This window comes from Cherax quadricarinatus, chromosome 88 (genome assembly GCF_038502225.1).
Source record: "Cherax quadricarinatus isolate ZL_2023a chromosome 88, ASM3850222v1, whole genome shotgun sequence".
NCBI classification, from domain to species: Eukaryota; Metazoa; Arthropoda; class Malacostraca; order Decapoda; family Parastacidae; genus Cherax; species Cherax quadricarinatus.
In genome coordinates, this window is record NC_091379.1 from 8,451,620 (window position 1) to 8,477,089 (window position 25,470).

At 38.3% G+C, this 25,470-nt stretch overlaps 1 protein-coding gene across 1 annotated transcript in view; it reads left to right on the plus strand.

The window, feature by feature from the left end:
- Positions 1–25,470, plus strand: part of LOC128698494 (uncharacterized) — a 72,503-nt gene that overhangs the window by 1,623 nt on the left and 45,410 nt on the right. The window lies entirely within an intron of this gene.

A 25,470-nucleotide genomic window follows, 5' to 3' on the forward strand; every position in this document is an offset into this window, starting at 1 on the left:
AACACATGTCAGGCCCATCTTGGAGTACGCAAAATCATTATGGAACCCACACCTGAGGAAGCATGATAAGAAACCGGAGAAAGTGCAAAGTATGCAACGAGAGTTAAGGGGGTATGAGCTACGAGGGAAGGCTAGAGAAATAAATCTAACGAACCTGGAGGACAGAAGGACCAGGGAATACACAACACAAAATACTCAAAGGAATCGATAGGGCGGACAGGGACAAGCTGTTTGAAAGGCGGGAAACAGGTACATGGGAGCACAGCTGTAAGCTAAAGACAAATGAATTACAGGGAAGTCAGAAAGTATTTCTTCTGTCTCAGGGTGGTCGGGAAGTAAAATGACCTCGATGAAGTGGTGGAGGCAAACTCCATACATAGTTTTAATAATATGTAATGATATGGCCCACAAGTCTAGGAGAAAGTGATTCTGAAAAGGGGCAGGTTGAGAAGCAGAGTCAAGAGCTAAGACCTGACCCCTGCACCCACATGCAGATGAGTACATAGGTAAGCATGCACGTGCGAACACACACACACACACACACACACACACACACACACACCAAAATCATTAGAAACATGCACACCACACCCTTTTGTTTTTATGTTGGTGGTGTGTGCCTGAAGCTGTGCGGTTCATTCAACTCATGATCATGTGTAGAGGTGTGCTGCTGCTGCTGCAACTGTGACTGCTGCTGTTTTTTGCTAGGGTAATATATCGTACAGGCTGAACTAATGTATTCAGTGGTTCACTGAACTGTTTGCAGGTCACCTGAAGATTCACTCGCCCCCCCTCTAGGAATCGATTAACCAGTTATGTTGAAAATGCTATAAAATACCGACAAGTTGATAAGACATGCAACATTGTGTATCTTTATTGTTAAAACATTTCAACAGTTAAGATACCCAACTGTTGCACACGTCTCGCTCATTAACCAGAATTTACAAATTTTTCGACAGTTTAATTAACTTTCATTACTCCGAGCAAAGTTAAATTTGCTTGTTTAGTTATGGTGGCAAATTTTATCGTACCGCAAATTTGCATAACTTTTAGGTAGTGGTTTTTAACCTTTCAAGGCGGCGCATATTTTGGTGAGTGGACTTGTCGGTTTAGCGCTTTGTTTGATTATAATAATAATCTGGTGAGGGGAAAAGTCTTAGATACTGCTGTGTATATTGTGTTCTAACTCTTTGGAATTTGGCTATGGTTAATGTGATACACTAGCAAGTACCTGGGACTTTTTGTAATGCCGATAGTATTGAGGTCGGTTGTAGAGTGCGCCAACACGCATCTATAGTGTGGTACAGCGTTGGTTACGTTGCTTTAGCGTTGAGAATTGTTAAATACACAAGGGCCATTAAGCCTGCATTTCACTTGTACACCACCAGTCAGGGATGCTTTAATTCCTAAAATTGGGAAACAGCTGTGCGTTGGTGTGTGGTGGATAGACTAAAGGTGTGTGGGATAATTTATATGGGGAATGCCGGGGAGGCACGGATGATTAATTCTGGGAGGGCAGTGGATAGGTTGGTGGGTAGGTTAAATGTTTTGAGACCCTTGCATTTGACGATACATCAACGTGTAATAGTGGTGAATGTGATGTTATATAGTATGGTCTGGCATGTGGCAGCAGTATATCCGTTGGCAGGACCGGACATAACTAGAATGCTAAAAAAGGTTTTTCGATATATATGGGGTTCTGGGTGTGATTGGTTGGGTAGAAGTGTTGTTATGCTACCGGTCGACAAAGGTGGATTGGGTTTAATAGATAAAAGATTAAGGGTTAAGTGTATATATTTGAAGAGGGGGTTTCTCCGAGTGGAAGGTCGTGTGGGGAAGGGTGTGCAAGCATTGTATGAGGAGGCACGAAGGTGGTGGGTAGGATCAGAGATGAGAGAGTGTGAGGATGTGCTGCGAGCTTTATTGTATGTTAGAGATCCGTCTAGGATACGGGTAGGTGTTCTGGAGCGTGCTGTAGGGGTGAGGGTGATTGCAAATGTTGAGGGCATATACCCAATGTATGCATGGGGAGACATTTGGGTAAGGTTGCGGTTGGTGCGCATAAGACCAAGAGTGAGAGAGGTAATGTTTCGTTTCCTTCATGGAATATTGCCGTCTGGTGTGGTGCTTCGGGAGAGAGGGTTGATGGTGGAGGACGTATGTAGGGCGTGTGGGGATAGGGAGACAGCTTTTCATGTAGTATATTTTTGTAAAAATTTGGAGTGTATACGGGAGTGGATGGGTGGGATTTTGAGAAGGGTGGGTGGGGGAGGGATATCGGCATTAAGGGCATTGAGTTTAGATGTGGGAGGTGTGGAAGAGTCTGTGCAGCGTGCTTTGGTGTACATCATAACTGATTTTGTTTTCGTATCATGGGCCATGAGGGGTAATGGGGATTGGATGGTGCGAAAGAAGGTATTGGCTGCAACAATGTACAAAACACTTAGTCGTAATAGGGGGATATATGGAAGTAGATGGGAAAGGGTTTTTCCTGAAGGATATCGAAGTATGAATGTCAGAGGTTTGTTGGCGGAGTGAGGGGGGGGGGGGGGATGTGTTTGGATTTTCAGGGGTTGCACCGGGCTCGTCTCAGAATTTGGGAATGTATGAGGAGTTCCATGATATGGTGTGAAATGGCAGCGTAGTTGTGGAGTGTGTTTTAAGTAAGTTTGTGGTGGTTTGTAAGGGAAAAGTTGTTAAGATTTTTATGGACATGGAAATGAGCAATATCTGTGTGAATGTGAATAGTATACGGTCATACTCAGAATGGTATACTGCTGTATGTTATGGATAAGTTAAATTTGGAATATGTTGTAATGTATTATCAGGACTGGTGGTTGTATTAAAGTAAAGGACATAAGGGCGTGATAAATATGTCTGTGTACCAAATGTACTGCTAATAATGAGATAATGTAATGTGTGTGATTTTTATCATACATCAAGTGTATATAGCAGTATGTAAGAGAGAATTTCATGTACTCAGTATGGGTTGTATATTAGTATTCGGTGAAGTTCAATGAATATTATTGACGAGTGATGGGTATATAAGGACGTGTTCATGTACACTGTGTTAAGTAGTGTTCGGATGGTGAGGCAAGAAATGCTGCGGTCTGTAGAATAAGAATATAGTCTCGTTTAAGTTAATGTTTAATAGTAATGACTATGTATATTTCATTATATGGTAGAAGAAGTTTGTTACTTAAAACTGGAAATTATATTTGAAAAATATTACTAAATATACGTGATTGTGTAAGTTCGCTTGTAGGATGATGTAGTGTTTGTTCGTTTGTGGGATGAATGTAGTGTATTCGGAAGTGAGGTGGGACGAATCATTTGTTATATTGTACTGTGTTTAGTTTTTCTGTGGTGAGGTGTGGAGATTGTTATTTTCTAACCTTTATTTGTTTCGTAATTATTGAGGTGTTACGTATTATGTATTTGATATGAAGTTTAATATACAACAATAGTAAGTGTGTAAAGAATTTTTGGATAATTGAGAATGTCTTCGTACATACAGTTTTATGTAAAATGTCAATACCTGTGACATTCTTTGGGTTATATTGCATATTGTGTTTATGGCTGCAATTTTGGATGTACTAAACCCACCTGTATATGAAGCTGTGGGCTGTCTTTAGTTTAGTTCTTATGTATAAGTTTAGTGCTACGGTAGGGAATGTGGAGTTTTCTTTTGTTATATATAATGGATACGTTTCATTGCTTACATTGTCTACATGTATAACTATGTATTGCGTTTTTCAATAAAATATAAAAAAAAATTCCTAAAATTGGGATTAAAGAGAATTCTGGGCATTTAAACTAGGATATGCACACCTCTCGGTGTACATTTGTGATGGGTGTTGTAGCAGGGATTGTGTATTAGTTACGTTCTTTTTCTTTCAAGGCCTCTACTGTGTGATCAATTTATGTGAGGTTTATTTGGTATCACCTAAGGGATACCTCAAAGTGGTTTCCTAAAAAAAAAAAAATTTCCGAGGTTTTTGTTTATAACTTGTGAACTACTCATCCGATCAGCTTCAAATTTTTCAACGCTGGTGTAGTGCAACTTGGGAAAGATTTATGCGGTTATTGACATGTGTGATGCTCTCTGATTAATTTTATATGTCCCATTCCCTGATTTAGTTTCCGTGCTCTAATTTGAAAAAGCCTCTTCTGACCACTTTTATATTTTCAACACTGGTGTGTTACTGGATTGTTACTAGTGTGTAGGTGCCAATTTGACTATTTTCGTTTTAAAATAGTACAATTTTCGCTGAAAAGTATACTATTCACTATGCTTCTTCTGAACGGCTTCCATCTTTAATAGCTTCAATAGCTTTTAAGTTTCGGTTGTGTAGCAGCAAATTCGACAATTTACTAACATAACCATTGTGAAAAAATAGTGAAATTCCAAGTGCTTTCGTGTCTTCTCACATTATCAGGGAACTATAAAAATAAAGGTTAACATTAAGGAATATAAAGACGAGACTACACCTCTCTGCAACCCCCCAACAACACCTGACTTTTTATGATAATGTAAGTAGGTAGTCATCACCATAAAAAGTCAGGTGTTGTTGGGACGGGGGTTGACAGCGAGGTGTAGTTCTTGTCTTTATATTCATTCGTGTTAACATTTTATTTTTATAGTTCCCTGATAATGTGAGAAGTCACAAAAGTGCTTGGAATTTCACTATTTGTTCACAGTGGTTGTTCTGCATATTGTGATATCACCTGTTTACTGTGATCTTATTGCACAAATAATAGACTTTGAATTATTCAATTTTGAGATAACTGGAGCCTGGGGAGCTTCAAGCTTTTAGAGCTGGTGTAATTTTCACAACGAAAGTTGAAAATATATGATTTAGAAAACCGAAAAGTTGGTAAATGAGACACTTGTGCAACATTTAGGTATATTTATTCTGGAAACGTTTCGCCAGCCACTGACTTCTTCAGTCCAGTTCAGAGAAAAGTGGAAGGTGAAGAGTTTGAGGTAATAAGTCCCTCAGCCTAGAGTCGATGTGTTCAGTCCTTCAGCCTGAAGTCGATGTGTTCAGTCATTCAGCCTGGAGTCGATGTATTCAGTCCCTCAGCCTGGAGTCGATGTGTTCAGTCCTTCAGCCTGGAGTCGATGTATTCAGTCCCTCAGCCTGGAGTCGATGTGTTCAGTCCTTCAGACTGGAGTCGATGTATTCAGTCCCTCAGCCTGGAGTCGATGTGTTCAGTCCCTCAGCCTGGAGTCGATGTGTTCAGTCCTTCAGCCTGGAGTCGATGTATTCAGTCCCTCAGCCTGGAGTCGATGTGTTCAGTCCTTCAGCCTGGAGTCGATGTGTTCAGTCCAAACAACTGATCCTGTCTCAGATCACTGAGGTAGAGGGGGCTGAGCTTATGGGATAGTGGGATACTTTTCTCGCATCATTATGGTAGAAGGGGCCGAGTTCATGGGATAGGGGGGCTGAGCTTGTGGAACGCCGGCAAACCTTCGACGAATCTTGTAGTGACCTTAACACATTCAGTTTTTTCCGGGTTACGAATGGCAAACCAGCGGAAGGCCTTAATCATATGAGCAAAGGCTCCAATGAGAATGTTCAATATATAAACACACACCCGCGTCAGGATACATTTTTCCCCATTTATCATGACAGAAAATATACCACGACTCTTGCATCACATAAAGCTATACAGGTATATGGAAAGGATAGAGAGGAAGGTGTTTATCTCCTAGTGCATATGCACTTAATTTAATATTTAGCTTTGTATTAAAATTATTCTTAATCATTAGTGCACAGGTCTTAATAACACCAGTATGTATTCAAAAGACTAAACCTAACTTATAGTCTTAATGACCCACGTGCATTCCATAGGCTCTGAACTTAACATATATGACCCCTGAACCAAACATATACGACCCAAGTGTACTTGATAGGTTTTTCACCCTAAGAAACTAACAATAAGAATAAGTCAGCCGGAAGACCTAGGTAGGCTAGCTTACCAATGCAAGACAGGTAGATGGTGCTTGTACCCGGGTATTTGCACTCGTGTCCATGCCTAACCTACATATATATTTAAAGCTTTCCAATTTACTTCAGTGCTTAATTTAAAACTTTAAATCATTGCAGTTCCACTGCTGAACTAATGCTACACTATATCCTTTTTAAATGCAAATTTACCCAATTAAAATTCCCTGTTGCCAGTTCTATTTTGGACATATATTTTCAGTTCTTTTAACAACTTCTTAAGTAATTCTCCATATATCTTTTCCTCCATTTGCATATCAAAGTATTATTATCCCCCATTGTACAGTTTTCAAAATATTTTAAGGGCAACTGTCTCTTTTTCAGGAAAGTTTAGCTAGCAATGTAAAAGTTAGCTAGTAATGTAAAAGTTAGCTAGTAATGTAAAAGTTAGCTAGTAATGTAAAAGTTAGCTAGTAATGTAAAAGTTAGCTAGTAATGTAAAAGTTAGCTAGTAATGTAAAAGTTAGCTAGTAATGTAAAAGTTAGCTAGTAATGTAAAAGTTAGCTAGTAATGTAAAAGTTAGCTAGTAATGTAAAAGTTAGCTAGTAATGTAAAAGTTAGCTAGTAATGTAAAAGTTAGTAATGTAAAAGCCTACTTGTCATCTGTACACAATTACTTAAGAAATAAAATAGGGAACCGAGTAAATTTTTTATATTTAAAAAATGAGTGTATGGAACCGAGTAAATTCTCAGCGTATATTTAAGAAATGGGTGTAGGGAACAGTAAATTACAATATACTTAATCCCTAGAACAAATTAAAATAAGCTCTCGGCATATACTGAGAACTACACCTCAAATATATATATATATATATATATATATATATATATATATATATATATATATATATATATATATATATATATATATATATATATATATATTTCAACAAGTCGGCCGTCTCCCACCGAGGCAGGGTGACCCAAAAAGAAAGAAAATCACCCAAAAAGATAATACTTTCATCATCATTCAACACTTTCACCTCACACATAATCACTGTTTTTGCAGAGGTGCTCAGAACACAACAGTTTAGAAACATATACGTATAAAGATACACAACATATCCCTCCAAACTGCTAATATCCCGAAACCCCTCCTTTAAAGTGCAGGCATTGTACTTCCCATTTCCAGGACTCAAGTCCGGTTATATAAAATAACCGGTTTCCCTGAATCCCTTCACTAAATATTACCCTGCTCACACTCCAACAGATCGTCAGGTCCCAAATACCATTCGTCTCCACTCATATCGAACACGCTCATGCACGCCTGCTGGAAGTCCAAGCCCCTCGCCCACAAAACCTCCCTTACCCCTTCCTTCCAACCTTTTCGAGGACGACCCCTACCCCGCCTTCCTTCTCCTACAGATTTAAATGCTCTCCATGTCATTCTACTTTGATCCATTCTCTCTAAATGACCAAACCACCTCAACAACCCCTCTGACTAATACTTTTATTAACTCCACACCTTCTCCTAATTTCCACACTCCGAATTTTCTGCATAATATTTACACCACACATTGCCCTTAGACAGGACATCTCCACTGCCTCCAACCGCCTCCTCGCTGCTGCATTCACAACCCAAGCTTCACACCCATATAAGAGTGTTGGTACTACTATACTTTCATACATTCCCTTCTTTGCCTCCATAGATAACGTTTTTTGACTCCACATATACCTCAACGCACCACTCACCTTTTTTCCCTCATCAGTTCTATGATTAACCTCACCCTTCATAAATCCATCTGCCGATACGTCAACTCCCAAGTATCTGTATATATATATATATATATATATATATATATATATATATATATATATATATATATATATATATATATATATATATATATATATATATATATATATATATATATATATATATATATATATATATATATATATATATATATATATATATACAGATACTTGGGAGTTGACGTATATATATATATATATATATATATATATATATATATATATATATATATATATATATATATAGAGTGTCGTGCCGAATATGTAAAACTGATCAATTAGCAAGAACTCGTTTAAAATTAAGTCCTTTCTAAAATTTTCTCTTATACGTTTAAAGATATATTTTTTTCATTAATGTTAATGTAAAAATTTTTAATTTTGCACCAAAAGAATCTTAGAAAACTTACCTAACCTTATTATAACAAGAACAATTTATTTTATCCTAACCCAACTAAATATATTTTAGATTTGTTTACAATAATTTAATACTAAACAAACACAGTGAAATATATTTTTTTCGTTAGGTTCAGAATGATTTTGGCGAAATTATTGCATACACAAATTTTCGCTTGTCCTATATGGCAAGATGAGCGTTGCTATTTAAGCCAAGATCGCAAGTTCTGCCTATTCGACACGACATATATATACACTACTGATACACACCGCTCAGTGCATATGCTCTGTTTAGGGAATATATCTCACACTGGAGATCAAACTCATCTACACACAATTCCCAGTGAATTTGTGCCTGTTCTGTAATTTATAAGCAACGCCTCATAATTAAAATTCTACACGAAGCATTGCCAGGGATAGGTAAGAGTCGTTGTCTATTCTTGATATAAAACCCAGCAATTTATTAGCTGTACACGTGTAGTAAGCACTGTTGCTTTCAGACTTACACAAACCACAGCTCAGTCTTTTCGTTATAGTTTTTCTTAAATTCTACATTATTTTAGGTGTAAATGTGTCAGTATAAGTGTATGGTAGGAGTTGGAACTGCTTAGTATGGGCCAATAGGCCTTTTGGTGTTCCTTCATTATGTTGTTCTTATAAGTTTATGTATAAGTAAATGTGTCATACTAAAATAGTTGAAAAAACTTGGAACTGATGCACTGTGCAATAACCGGAAAGTGCTTCTTCAAACTTTTTACGTTGTTGTGCTTTCCTGAACGCTTTGGTCTCAATCTGCAAATTTTATTAAATAAACTCGTGATACTGATATCCGTTAATAATTAAATGCCTCTTCTGATCGTCTTCAAGACATTAATGTTGAAACATTCCACAAGAAGCATGATGATGTCCCATGAAATTTTACTGACAGTCTTGAATTAAAATACTTGGAATCGTTGGATTCAAAACAATTACTGGGTAATAGTATTCTGATAGGATTCAAACTTTCAATGTTGGTGAGCTTTATCAAAAGAAAACCTGGCGTGATTCACTTTGAGCTGTGAAATTTGCCCATTTTATTAAGAACAATAGTTTCCATGTGATAGGTCGAACATGCCTCGTGTGGTCGACTTGAAGAGCAAAGTCTATTTTAATAAAAAGTATTCTTTAACTGATATTTTTTGAGGTGTAAGAGCCAGTCTGCCAATTTTATTGATCCTGATTTTGACTCTTGACTGTTAATTAGCCTCTGACTTTGTTTTATAATCATGTTATTATTTCACTAGTCAAATATACTGTTAATTTCGTATTTTGTTACGTTACAATGATGTTCGATTATTTTCAACGATTCATTCTGGGGCACTGAGATTGGGTTAGGTTAGGTAAGGTTTGTCAGGAAACAGGACAAGTGTTTCCTGATGAGGGTCTTCGTCATATGATGACCCACAGCTGGAGCTTTTGGTCATCCGACTGAGGCCTTCCATTGGCTTGCCAGTCCATCACTTTAAAATTTATGGTTATGATTATAACCATTAGATATCTTATGATTGAGGAGATGTTGGCGCTTTTACACCAGCTTCCACACTAGTGTCTTCTCTTCCCATGCTGTTTATGTTCCTTATTTCTTGATATGTTGATTCTCCGTCTTTATCCATCTTAAGTTAGACGTTCCATCTCCCTTCTAGTTGAGACATTAAACCTCAATCGTTATCTCTTATTTCCTTCCTCAGAATCTGAATCTCTCTATCCTTATCTCTCATTCTCCTTGAAACGCTCCACCTTTATTCCTCTCCTCTGTGAGACAATCTCGATCCTCTTTACCTCACCTTCTTTCATTCCATCTCCCTCAAAACCTCCTCCTCCTCCTCCTCCTCCTCCTCCTCCTCCTCCTCCTCCTCCACTTCGTACAACCTCCATTTTTTTCTCCTCTTTCTTAAGATACTGCACCTCCTTCTTCAGCTTCCTTCAAAGTAAGTCAGTTTGTCAAGGTCTGTGTACGAAGGTCGCCAAGAATAAGCAGTAACACGTGAGTTTCTTTTTATTTCACAGCTGATCTTCGTGGCTCCTGGCAACTACACACACACACCACATTAGTGAAAAACAAGGAGTAGTGTGATGAAATTAAATTTCTTCAATGTTTCCTCGAGAAAAACCAGATTTGTCGGTCAAGCGGCCACTAAGAACTGTGATTGACAGGAACTGTCAAGGGTTACGGACAAGCAACGGGTTAGGGAACAGCAACGGGTTACAGGACAGCAAATAATTATACAACAGCAGTTACAGAATGGTAGGAGTCACAAAACAGCCACGAGTTACGGAACAGCCACGAGTTATAAAACAGCAAAGATACAGAACAGTTACATGCTACGGAACAGCAAAGGGTTACAAAACTGCAAAGTTACAGAACAGTCAACTGCTACAGAATAACCGTAGGTTAATAAAGAAAATATATAGACGCAGAACAGCCTAGTAACATAACGCGTTTTCTCTTAAAGCAGTATAGATGACGGGTGTCTCGAGCATGTTCGTACTGCAGAGAACTCATGGTTACGTAGCACTGGCGGATACAGGGAAACACGACGGATACATGGAAGCACTGACGGATACATGGAAGAACTGACGGATACATAGAAGAACTGACGGATACATGGAAGCACTGACGGAAACATGGAAGAACTGACGGATAATGAAAACACTGACGGATACATGGAAGCACTGACGGGTACATGGCACTGACGGATACATGGAAAACCTCAGGAATACATGGAAACACCCCCGGATACATACTAACACCCTCGGATACATGAAACGCTGACGGATACATCAAAGCGCAGACGGATATATACAAACACCTTAGGATACAAAAGAAGTGCCGTGTTACTGCATAAGTAGTACTACGTCTGCCATCCCCACGAGCCCCTTTGGGGCGGGGCAGATGGCAGACCAGAGGCCTAGCTTCTCCCTACGAGCCCCGTGAGGGCGGGGACTGTGGCTGGGCCTGGGGACACTTGGTCCCAAAGATGAGGGGGTACTTGTACCTCCTCCCATGGGAGACTTAGGTCTCGAGATACTCCCCAGATAGGGAGCCAAGGCCGGGTCACCATTACTTGGAAAAGATCCGGGCTGGGAGAGTACCGGCGAATAAGAAGAAAAAAAAAGAATACAATGTTCACAAAATCCCGTAACGTATACATACAAAAAAATAACATGGCATCAGTTACGTATACATACATTTAAGCAATACCGATTACAGTGAACAGGGATATATACACCGAGAGGTGTATATCTCTTAGTGTATATACACGGAGTTAAATGAGGCTTCATTTAACCTGGTAAACAGGTTAAATGAAGCCTCAGTGTCATTCGTGCAGCAGATAGGCTTCAAACCAAATTAACTAAATGTATATACAGGAAAAAAATAACCTGAGTCCTGACAAACAAAAGAAATCGTTGCTAAAGAAAATCAAAATATATTCAAGAGACTATGACGTGCATAAAAATGGTCGTATCATTCTCAGAACAGCCATATCATTCAAAACTGTATCATTCACGTCATATCATTCACAAACTCATACAATTCGCAAAAAAAAGTATCATTCACAAGTCGTATTATTCACAAGTAATTCTAAAAATCAGCCATATTCACTAAAACATTATAGTGTTCACTAAAACAGTCATATCATTCACAAAATTCATTATTCATAAAAAAGTCACATCTTTCACAAGTCACAGTATATTATTCACAAAACACAGTATATTATTCACAAAACAGTCACATCATTCACAGACCAGTAATATTATTCACAAAACAGTCACAGTATATTATTCACAAAACAGTCACATAATTCACAGACCAGTAATATTATTCACAAAACAATCACATCATTCACAGACCAGTAATATTATTCACAAAACAGTCACATCATTCACAGACCAGTAATATTATTCACAAGTCACATCATTCACAGACCAGTAATATTATTCATAAAACAGTCACATCATTCACAGACCAGTAATATTATTCACAAAACAGTCACATCATTCACAGACCAGTAATATTATTCACAAAACAGTCACATCAGTCACAGACCAGTAATATTATTCACAAAACAGTCACATCAGTCACAGACCAGTAATATTATTCATAAAACAGTCACATCAGTCACAGACCAGTAATATTATTCACAAAACAGTCACATCATTCACAGACCAGTAATATTATTCATAAAACAAGGCATAATTTACATCAAACAAAAACAAATCATATAAAAAGAAAATTATGTATTCTTCTGTACACAGAAATCATATTATGATATTGCCTTTTCATTCGCCGAGTCATTTGTACAAACAAAGGCAATTACACAATACAACAACAGCTGTAATCCTCGAAAATCATACACCAAGTCATCCAAAAAGTCATATATGAACTGCCAGTCACATTACACACAAAAGTAAGTTATAAAATACAAAAAAACACGAACGTCATTCTTACAAATAACCAGTTACCATAGATGATAAGACAGACTAGCACATGTCATATACAAAATCAGTTATATGGTCTACAGAGCCTAGCACATGTGATACACAAAACTAATTATATGATCAACAGAGCCTAGCACATGTATATGAAGGCAATAACGATTATCTACAATATGAAGTCGACGGGGTAAACAGCCAGCAACATGATATATATATAAATGTGTCGGCACAATGCTAGTGTACCATGACAGTGGGGAACCGCAAACCCTTGCTGGCGCAATGTCATTGCTGAGTCACCTCACCCCCAAACCCCATCATTCCTCAACCCTCCCCAGCAAGTTCCCCCAACATCCCCTCCCTCTTCCTCAAGCAGAAACCTTTTTTTCTATTCTAGTAGATGTATGTCTTGAAGAATCATCTAATTCTTCTGTTTGAAAGTGGCAATGTGTTATGCTCAATATATAGAAATTTGAATCTTATATTATTTACCCACAAAAAACTGATTAAATCTGATGTTAGTGGTTGGTGGAAGAACAGCATGAGGAACGGCCCTGGGTTGTGTGAACGATATTTAGTGGTTATACAGCTGAACTAACCTTGAGGGAAGTAGGCTACACGACCTGTTGTTCATATCTTAGTCACTACCCTCTGCCACTCTTCATCCACATAACCTAAAACACTATCACTCTAGCACACTATAAACAATACCAGTTTTTTTTTACTAAAGATGGAAAAAACACGAGGGCAATGAAAAACATCTGCAGAACCCGACATTTATTGGAACTGAACCGGTTTTACTGTTCTGGAAAACACATCTCATTTGATACGCTTATAATGTGGGTGAGTTGTGGGGAAGGCATCTGGCACAGAAAAACCAGTCCAGTTCTTAACTATACTGCGTATATCCAACTTTACTCTCAGATCTCCCTACTCATGCTCCTCCAGGGTTTAGCGCTTCTTCATGACTATAAAGGTAAAAATCTATAATGATCATTCTCCTCCACAACCCTCATTAAAAATCCTCACATACTTTCTTCTCCATTAATTTAAATATAAATGCCCTTATGGGTTTAGCGCTTTATAATAATAATAATAATAATAATAAATATAAATGCTACAGACTTGCCTATTTCAACAAAATTCTTCCGTGTTTCCTTACACCTTACAAAAATTGAACTTTCTTCCCATGATTTTTCTTTCTTCTACATATATCTGGTTGTACTATTTCACCCATTCTAAAAACCATGATATTGTTACTTATATTGTTCTAGCCACAGTACTGACTTTCTCTTTTTATTCCAGCCATGGTATTGTGACTTTTTGTTCCAGCCACAGCATTATAACTTTTCTAAATTTCCTTATACCGTACAAAAAGGGAACTCCTTTCTCAATCTTTCTTCCACATATATCTGGTTCACCTACTATTTTACCAATTTTAAAAGCCTGTGCTAGCCAAAATTCCATCCCGTGTTTCCATACACCCTACAAAAGTGGAACTCTCTTCCCATACTCTTTCTTCCACACATATATATCTAGTTTTTAAAATAATAATAAAAAAAGTTATTTTCTAGGATCGTTCAACAATATTTCTTTTCCTACAGTGCGAGAGACAGGTTTTGCATGATATATGAGCAGTTGTTTGCTGCGTCATCTCCTCGCAATTATCATGACCATCTTCTTTTTTACGTCTTCTGTAAATTGTTCATGCGAAGTTATACATTGATGAGTCAGGGTTATGCACTGTGCTGAATATAGTTAACCACTGATGAGTCATAGTTATACAGTGATGAGTTACAGTTTTACACTGACGAGTCATAAATTTGACTAAATTATACATCCAGGTCATCCTGTAGGTTTTCAGAGTTTTCATCACAAATTATATGAGGATCTACTTTAGCCTAATATTAGTGACCCTGACCCATGCCATTATGTAGATTGTGAACAACAATGGTCCCAATACAGACCCCTGTGGCACACTTATAATTAGTTCCTATTCTAATTCCTCACTATTTGTAGACAGCGTTGCCAATCGGTCAACCATAACTCGACCCAGGAAATAATTTTTAAACCATATGCTGCTACTTTTTTCATGGGTTTCCTGTGTGGGACTCCACCAAAGGTCCATATACACCTTTTCATATTCTTTATCTTAATCTACTGCCTCGAATACCTTAATGAAAAAGATTAGCAAATTTATAGTGGAAGAACGCCCCTTTGTAAAACCGAGTTGAGATTAACTGGTCAAATTATATCTTTCAAGGTGGCTTCAAACTCCATTAGACTAACCTCAGTTGTGGGAAAGTTGATTCCATCAACAATCCCATAACTGAGGTTAGGCTGACTTGTCTATAATCTGAAGCTAAGGACTTATCTCCCGCTTTGTAAACAGATACCACGTTTGCCATTTTTTATTTATCTGGTACGTTACCTGTCTGTAGTGATCTGTTGAAGAAACTAGCTAATGGTTTACTAAGTTCCTCCTTACATCCCTTTAGAACCCTTGAAAAAGGTTGTATGGGCAGGGTGAATTGTTTGGTTCCAATCTACCAAGTATGTCTTGGGGCACGGACGGGTCTACTATAAAACTAATAGTTTAAGCTTGAGGGGCCCCTAATCCCGGAGGGGCCCCAGAAGCGACTTTAGTTTACATTGCTTAAAAATTCTGGGTCTACTTTATGAGAAGGGGGTTGCAAAGGGGCCCTCCTAACAGTTCAATCTTCAGGGGCCTCAAAAATGTAGGTCCGCCACTGGTCTGAGGACCACGTCACCAATGACTATGATCTTGCAAAATTTATTATCATACTGATCATTACAATTATTATTCAACTAACTGGATGACATTACGTTACATTCATACATTCATGGAGGGTAACAAAACCCGTAAGGACCACATCATTATTATTATAATCATAACGAAGAGCTAAAGTCTTAAGGGTCAAACAGCGTTATAGGGGGCCACAGTTTCTCTTTGATGACGATGATGATGATAATAATAATACAATAATAACCATTTGTTATTATAAAAAGCAACAATTGAAATAAACAATGAATCTTGCGTAATGTTTGAGGCTTATGAATGAATATGACATGTCTTATAACTTACGTTGGGAGAGAGAATTATGGAAGTGGTGTGTAAGAGCCTACCTCCACGACCTTTCCACACATACGCAACCACATTGACCTTAGTTCATAACTCCCGTTATCTTGTGATACGATCATCTGTGTGTGTATATATATATATTTTACACTGAGAAGTGTGTTTCTGTCTGTGTTTATAACCTAAGAATGTCCTTTAATCTCTGTTTTAGAGATTAAGGTATTCTTATCTGGTGGTGAAAAGGTTGTCTAGGCTGATGACCCTTGTGTATTCGATAGGTTTTAAACCCTAATAACCAACCAACATCTATACAGCATAAATACATAAGGTTTTACAGACAGTATTACCGTATTTTCCGGCACATATGGCGCGCCTTTTTCCCCATAAAATGTTTTGGTAAATCAGCCTGCGCCTTATATGCTCAAGATCAGGGTCAAGGGTAGGCTTTGTGTTACACTTTAGCGTAAAATAAGAGGGTAATTATCCCTTGAATATGATTACTGATTCACCGTTATACTTATGTCCTGTGTCTTATATGCCGAAAAAATGTGGTACAATGTTGGACATAACTGAAGTGTAGCACCAATGGAAAACAGGAACAAATGAAGATACAGACAGCGTGTTGCAAGTATCTAACCAAGAGGTGACTTGCAGCAATGGATTCAAGTTGAACAACTTTAGATTTTGAAAGGATATAGAAGTACTGGTTTGGTAAAACTGTAGATGAGGAATTCCCAAGTAGCGTCATAAAGGAGAAAACTTTGGGTAGTTTTTTTTTAATATTTACTAGGCTGGATGGGAATATGAGTGGGAGCGAGTTGAACCTTCCTAGCATGGGCCAATAGGCCTACAGCAGCGTTTCTTCATTACTGTTCTTAACCATGTAGTTATTATAGGTATATATCAGTGATATATAGGATAGGAATATTTAACCTAAGGGAAAGTTCACTTTATATATATTCTGAGGGTTGTATCACTCTCGAAATTGTGCACTGACAACAACAGTGCATGTACAGGTTACATGCAGCCCTAATGACCCTTTGTGTAGTTGACTATGGTTGAAGCCCAATTAGCCAACCAACCAACTAGTGTGTGAAAGAGAGGGAGGGAGGAGGGGGGCAGGTACAACCTGGGAAACTCCACTAAGACCTGTTTTGGACACACCTAACCTGCTTTGTCAAGTCACTACGCACGCTTTCTATTTTACGTTACTATTCGTTGTAACCAGCTCTCTAATGTGAATATCACATTCGTCGTAGTCACACATTTTCAAGAGATGAAGAATGTCTCAGAACTGACGAAAGACGATCCTTTCAAGAGGTGGACCATGATGCTAACGAGGGGCCGGCCCTTGATCATTCCCTGGATTAACCCTGATTGCCTCCATTCCCAGGAGGCTGTATGACCCCAGCACGAGTTTAGCACCTCACTCATGCATACAGTAATTACGAAAAAAAATTTAAATCCAACTCGTATGGGGTAAACCTTTTTCTATTATATAAATTGTGATCCATCGACAGTAATTAAATGGTAAGTGGTAATACGAATTTCTTTTGTGTATCCAGCAAGCCCAATCATATAGTCCACAACTTTAATTTACCAGAGTAGCTGGTTTTAATATTATAATTATTAATTTAATGTCAGGTCTAGTTTTTTGAGAGTGGTGAAGTGGGCATCGAGGGAGTTACAGTTTGGTGACCTACTGTGACTTAAGTCCCACTTATCTCACCCAAATTACTTGCCTTTAATAATTCAGGTAATGCCTTGTAAACCTCCTGCAAGTAATTTGCTCAAATAATATATATATATATATATATATATATATATATATATATATATATATATATATATATATATATATATATATATATATATATATAGGTATATATATATATATATATATATATATATATATATATATATATATATATATATATATATATGTATATATAATATATTTATAGATGGGGTTGTAAAAGAAGTAAATGCTAGGGTGTTCGGGAGAGGGGTGGGATTAAATTATGGGGAATCAAATTCAAAATGGGAATTGACACAGTTACTTTTTGCTGATGATACTGTGCTTATGGGAGATTCTAAAGAAAAATTGCAAAGGTTAGTGGATGAGTTTGAGAATGTGTGTAAAGGTAGAAAGTTGAAAGTGAACATAGAAAAGAGTAAGGTGATGAGGGTATCAAATGATTTAGATAAAGAAAAATTGGATATCAAATTGGGGAGGAGGAGTATGGAAGAAGTGAATGTTTTCAGATACTTGGGAGTTGACGTGTCGGAGGATGGATTTATGAAGGATGAGGTTAATCATAGAATTGATGAGGGAAAAAAGGTGAGTGGTGCGTTGAGGTATATGTGGAGTCAAAAAACGTTATCTATGGAGGCAAAGAAGGGAATGTATGAAAGTATAGTAGTACCAACACTTTTATATGGATGTGAAGCTTGGGTGGTAAATGCAGCAGCGAGGAGACGGTTGGAGGCAGTGGAGGGTGTCCTGTCTAAGGGCAATGTGTGGTGTAAATATTATGCAGAAAATTCGGAGTGTGGAAATTAGGAGAAGGTGTGGAGTTAATAAAAGCATTAGTCAGAGGGCAGAAGAGGGGTTGTTGAGGTGGTTTGGTCATTTAGAGAGAATGGATCAAAGTAGAATGACATGAAAAGCATATAAATCTATAGGGGAAGGAAAGAGGGGTAGGGGTCGTCCTCGAAAGGGTTGGAAAGAGGGGGTAAAGGAGGTTTTGTGGGCGAGGGGCTTGGACTTCCAGCAAGCGTGCATGAGCGTGTTAGATAGGAGTGAATGGAGACGAATGATACTTGGGACCTGACGATCTGTTGGAGTGTGAGCAGGGTAATATTTAGTGAAGGGATTCAGGGAAACCGGTTATTTTCTTATAGTCGGACTTGAGTCCTGGAAATGGGAAGTACAATGCCTGCACTTTAAAGGAGGGGTTTGGGATATTGGCAGTTTGGAGGGATATGTTGTGTATCTTTATACGTATATGCTTCTAAACTGTTGTATTCTGAGCACCTCTGCAAAAGCAGTGATAATGTGTGAGTGTGATGAAAGTGTTGAATGATGATGAAAGTATTTTCTTTTTGGGGATTTTCTTTCTTTTTTGGGTCACCCTGCCTCGGTGGGAGACGACCAACTTGTTGAAAATATATATATATATATATATATATATAAATATATATATATATATATATATATATATATATATATATATATATGTGTGTGTGTGTGTGTGTGTGTGTGTGTGTGTGTGTGTGTGTGTGTGTGTGTGTGTGTGTGTGCAGGGCAAGCCACGGGGGATGGAAATCTTTAGCTCAAGTACTTTCACACTTGTCAGTGCGTCATCAGGAGCTGTGCAATGTTGCAAGGGAGCAACCAAAACAGGGAGAGGTCTCAGAGTAGCGTAGGTGTCACCGTCCACGGTTACCCTTAGACTGCGGTTAGTGGTCGGTACCAACCCCACCCTACCATCATCCCCCTACTCCCCTTATGGGGTAGGAGAGTTTCTGAGATGTCAAGTATGAAATTATAAGATATAAAAATCCAGCTCTAAGCTTTTCCTAATCGTTTATAACAGGTTCTCAAACTACATGACCTGTTATAAACCTGACACCTCAAACATTCTACCCCATATGGGGAGTAGGGGGATGATGGTAGGGTGGGGTTGGCACCGACCACTAACCGCAGTCTAAGGGTAACCGTGGACAGTGAAACCTACGTTACTCTCCCTGCTTTGGTTGCTCCCTTGCAAGATTGCACAGCTCCTGATGACGCACTGAGAAGTGTGAAAGTACTTGGTTCTCAAGTACTTAACTATGTCTTGCATAGTTAAGATCGCCCGTCTGCGATTGTTTGCAATATATATATATATATATATATATATATATATATATATATATATATATATATATATATATATATATATATATATAATGTGTGTGTGTGTGTGTGTGTGTCATGCCGAGTAGGTAAAACTTGCTCTTTTGGCTTAAAAAGCAACGCTCTTCTTGCCGAATAAGGCAAGCAAAAATTTGTGTATGCAATAATTTCACAAAAATCATTCTGAACCTAATGAAAAAAAAAATATTTCATTGTGTTTGTTTATTAAATGTTTGTAAACTTATCTAAAATATATTTACTTGTATTAGGGTAAATTAACTTGCGCTTGTTATAATAAGGTTAGGTAAGTTCTCTAAGGTTCTTTTGGTACAAAATTATTAATTTTTACATTAACATAAATGAAAAAAATATATCTTTAAACGTGTAAGAGAAAATTTTAGAAAGACTTAATTTTAAATGAGTTCTTGCTAACTGACCAGTTTTACCTATTCGGCACGACATATATATATATATATATATATATATATATATATATATATATATATATATATATATATATATATATATATATATATATACAGGGATGACACCATAAAAAAACACTAACAGTGATAAGTTAATTCAAGTCTGCCCAGCATAGTAGCAAAACCGGAAAATCACCAGGTGACATCACTGCAAGAGGTGACGAGGTTTTTTGAAGCCATGAGGTAGGATGACAGGTCGAGCCTAATCAATGCATATTGACGTTGTGTTGAAAGTACGTCAAAGGTATAGTACAGGGCACTGCCTCCTCAACGCATCTTGACGTACTGTTGGGAGTACTTAAGAGTCAGAGTACAGGGAAGGTTTTGTCAACGCCAATTTTGACGCAGAGTACACGGCAGGCCTTATCAACTCCAGTTTTGACGCAATATTGAGAGTATGTCAGACGCACAGTACAGGGAGCGCCTTATCGAAGCCAATTCTGACGCAGAGTACAGGGAACGACTTGTCGACGCCAGTTTTGACACAATCAACGAAAGCTTTGACGCAATACTGAGAGTATGTCAGACGCAGAGCACCGAAAAGACCTCATCAACGCACTTTTGGCGCAATATAGAGAGTACGTCAGACGAATAATACATGGAACGCCTTATTAACGCCACTTCTGACGTAATATTGAAAGTATGTAGGATGCGGCGTTGACATGCCTCAATTACAACCATCGGCGAGTTTTTGCCTCAGGTGCGTGTTGACTTTCTCAAGGTGAGTCCTTAGTTTTGGATTTCATATTTTTTTCCTGCTATCAGTTTCTGGTATACATGTTTATACGGGATAGAAGTGTATCTCTCAGTGTGTATATAACGAGACGTGTGTATTTACGTTTATATGACGAGTTCTCAATGTAAATGTTGAAAGTTGTCTTAAGTGTGTGTATATAAAGAAAGTTTTTCATTGTGTATACATAAGGGTGTGTCAGTATACGTAACAAAAGGTGTGTGTGTGTGTGTGTGTGTGTTTCTCAGTGTATACACTGAGTTTCTTTGATCCCAAACTTGTGTACACATAAGGGTGTGTCAGTATCCGGAACGAAAGGTGTGTATATATGTTTGTTTCTCAGTGTATACACTGTGTTTCTTTGATCCCAAACTTGTGTACACATAAGGGTGTGTCAGTATCCGGAACGAAAGGTGTGTATATATGTTTGTTTCTCAGTGTATACACTGAGTTTCTTTGATCCCAAACTTGTGTACACATAAGGGTGTGTCAGTATCCGGAACGAAAGGTGTGTATATATGTTTGTTTCTCAGTGTCTATACAATGAGTTTGCTCTGATCCCTAACTTAGGGTGTACTGATATGAAGCCTTTAATAACCATGGTAGTTTTTTCTACTGGGGTGGAAGAAGAACATTTGGTACTTTTTATCATATTCGTGTATTTTTTTCTAACAAGAACCTTCCCCTCTCCTCTTCTCTTCTATTCTTTCCTTACTCCCTCTCTCTTTTTCTCTCATTTTGCCCGAAATCCACATCATGCTAATGGCTTTCTTTTGTGCCTAGCAATTGCATGTAAACTACATTATCTGTATACTGCATAAAATAAATAAAAACAATTGACTTTAAGCTTCTGAGGGCCCACAGTAAGTAGTGATAATTTCTTAAGGTGTGACCGGTACAAATTAAGTTGAAAAAAGACACAAAGTCACGGCTTCACCTGCAACTGTTTCCCAATTAAGGACACTTAAGTCTTCAAATGCCTTAGCAACCTGTGATTTAGGAAATTAAAATGACCATAGAAGGGCCAAATGATATGACAGATCCCATTTTATATATATTCTGATGAGCATAGACATCTATGTGCGCACTGAAACAGCGCATGTACACGTGGAGGAGTATATATGTCAGCTTGGAGTACATTTTCATCTCTATAAGCAGTCACAACAAAATGGCACAATACTGTGACTGGAACAATACACAAATAACCCGACTGGTGGCGAACAGGTGAGCCTTAATGACCCTCGTGTGCTGATAGGCTTTAAACCCAACTGAAAAAAAGAGCATCCCTTCCACCCTCCCCCACCTCACATAAGAAATCTTCTTTATTAAATGATCTGATTAATAGAAACTCATCTAAGAAATGAGAATGCTACCATATCGTAATAGTAGCATATTATGGTCAGCAGTTTGGGAGTATACATACAGCCTAATGACTACACGTGGTACACTGTTCATTCTGATGAGTACATATTTCTCAATGTGTACTGCACTGAGGACAACAGTGTACGCATACTTGGAAGGAAGTGTGTATTTCAATATGTTTACATTTTTGGGTCACCGTGCCTCGGTGGGAGACGGCCGACGTGTTGGAAAAAAAATTGAGTGGTGGTGTACAGGTGACATGCAGTCTTATTGACCCTCATGGAGTAGATAGGCTTGAAACAGACTAAATCAACCGGTGAGTCCGAATGTCACGTTACATCAACAGTTAAGGTTTTAATACCCTATACAAGGATCAAAATAAACTCCAGGTGTTTATATACTGAAATATTTACCTTGCTTTGTATATACACTGATGTTCCAGATAAATACACACGGAGAGGAAAACATCAGAATATATATAAAATGAAGTATATATTACCAATGCTGGATCTATTATGAATGTCAGGTGGCAGGTAGGCGAATTACATTTCATCTTTGAGAAGAGGTTTAAAACCATCATTTCGTCTTAAGGGGGGGTGACCTTGATGTTAGTAAAGAGCTCTTGATCCAAGAACTGGAACTAACTTTCCCTTTAATCAAACCTGATTACTTACCAATCTCCAGGTGCGTTATTGTCCTTAAGGATTTAGCGTTTCTCCATGATAATAAAAAATAATGAGTAAAGTCCGAGGCAGCTACGGTGAAAAGCTCTGTTCCACAAGGCACAGTACTCGCTCCCATCTTGTTCCTCATCCTCATATCCGACATAGACAAGGATGTCAGCCACAGCACCGTGTCTTCCTTTGCAGATGACACCCGAATCTGCATGACAGTGTCTTCCATTGCAGACACTGCAAGGCTCCAGGCGGACATCAACCAAATCTTTCAGTGGGCTGCAGAAAACAATATGAAGTTCAACGATGAGAAATTTCAATTACTCAGATATGGTAAACACGAGGAAATTAAATCTTCATCAGAGTACAAAACAAATTCTGGCCACAAAATAGAGCGAAACACCAACGTCAAAGACCTGGGAGTGATCATGTCGATGGATTTCACCTTCAAGGACCATAACATTGTATCAATCGCATCTGCTAGAAAAATGACAGGATGGATAATGAGAACCTTCAAAACTAGGGAGGCCAAGCCCATGATGACACTCTTCAGGTCACTTGTTCTATCTAGGCTGGAATATTGCTGCACACTAACAGCACCTTTCAAGGCAGGTGAAATTGCTGACCTAGAAAATGTACAGAGAACCTTCACGGCGCGCATAACGGAGATAAAACACCTCAATTACTGGGAGCGCTTGAGGTTCCTAAACCTGTATTCCCTGGAACGCAGGAGGGAGAGATACATGATTATATACACCTGGAAAATCCTAGAGGGACTAGTACCGAACTTGCACACGAAAATCACTCACTACGAAAGCAAAATGAAAAGCAGGGGTGTCACTAGCACGTTAAGAGACCATACAATAAGTGTCAGGGGCCCGAGACTGTTCAACTGCCTCCCAGCATACATAAGGGGGATTACCAACAGACCCCTGGCAGTCTTCAAGCTGGCACTGGACAAGCACCTAAAGTTGGTTTGCGTGCAGCCAGCAGCAACAGCCTGGTTGATCAGGCTCTGATCCACCAGAAGGCCTGGTCACAGACCGGGCCGCGGGGGCGTTGAACCCCGGAACTCTCTCCAGGTAAACTCCAGGCATCTTCGTGTATATACAGTGATGGATACATATCTCAGTGAAAATATCCTGATTTATTTAATATTAACTAACAGGATATTTCCCCACCATGCAACAAACCTAAAACAAAATTTGAAATATTACCACAATTTTTTTACCATTATATATATATATATATATATATATATATATATATATATATATATATATATATATATATATATATATATATATATATATATATATATATATATATATATATATATATATATATAATGGTAATATATATATATATATATGACTGCATAAAAATGGGTGTGGTCAGCAGTTTGGGAGCGGGGACAAGAAAAGTATAAGCTATTTTTTCCCCGAAGGTTGTCTTTATAGACACTTCTTGAAGGATGTGACTGATATAATTCCTCTCACGCAGGAGTGAGAACCAGAATTAACAACAAAAGCACAATCTGTGAACGTGTTTTTTTTTTTTCGTCAGGAGACAGGCCAAGTGACTCCTAACACGGGTTTTAATTATATAGATTACCCGGTAATGCTACCTCTGTGATCCTACCTTGAGAATATTGTGGGGTTGTGTGTAGAACATCACAATTCGTGGCTAGGTTACGTAAGGTTTGTCCGGAAACAGGACAAGTGTTTCCTGACGCGGGTCTTAGTCATGTAACAAACGAACGAAGGAGAGTTTGGCAAGACCCTTGTGGGGTGAGTGATGAAGTGGTGATAGGGAAAGACTAGGTTGGTGAGAGGAAGGCTGTGAGTGGCAGAGAAAGCCAGGGCCTGGCGGTCGTGGTACTAATGACTGGTGCAGCAGCGAGTGGCATGGCAGACGGGTTGGGTAGGTGCCGAAACACACAAACATGGTACCTGTGAGAATCACTAATAACTTATTGAGGTACGGGGTGGGGAGGGATTAAAAAGTCTAAGAACAATACTACGAAAGAACTTCAACTGAATTTTACTGACCAAAGAATGAGGGAGACTGACACCAGTCAGTACATCTATCATCATTCTATCATGTAGGAGGAGCCTCTTGGATGTCACTACCGCCCGGCTCCGGCTGGGATACAAGTATCTCTTACACCTTGCCTCATTATGTGCCGGAATGCGATAAAATTAATAAACTCAGAGACAACTCACTCAGAAATATTCAAGATATGTCAGAGTATTTTATCCACAGTGGTGTATTACAAACCATTCTGGAAAAATGCCCTGACTTTGCTAGCTGTAAATAAAGCATTACATTAAATAACTCATTACGACTTTGACCAGATATGAATATGTAAATAGTTCATTACCACTGTAACTTCTTCAACTATCAAAACTTTGTGGTACAATCCCTGGACCAATTATGTAGCTCTATGTTGAGGTACAGTCCCTGAACCTATTATGTACCTCTGTAATCTCTTGGCTACCGCCTACAGGATGAGTATGGGGTGCAAAATAACTCGCACACCGAGTGTCCGGGGTTGACCCCCGGCCGGGTGGAAACATAGG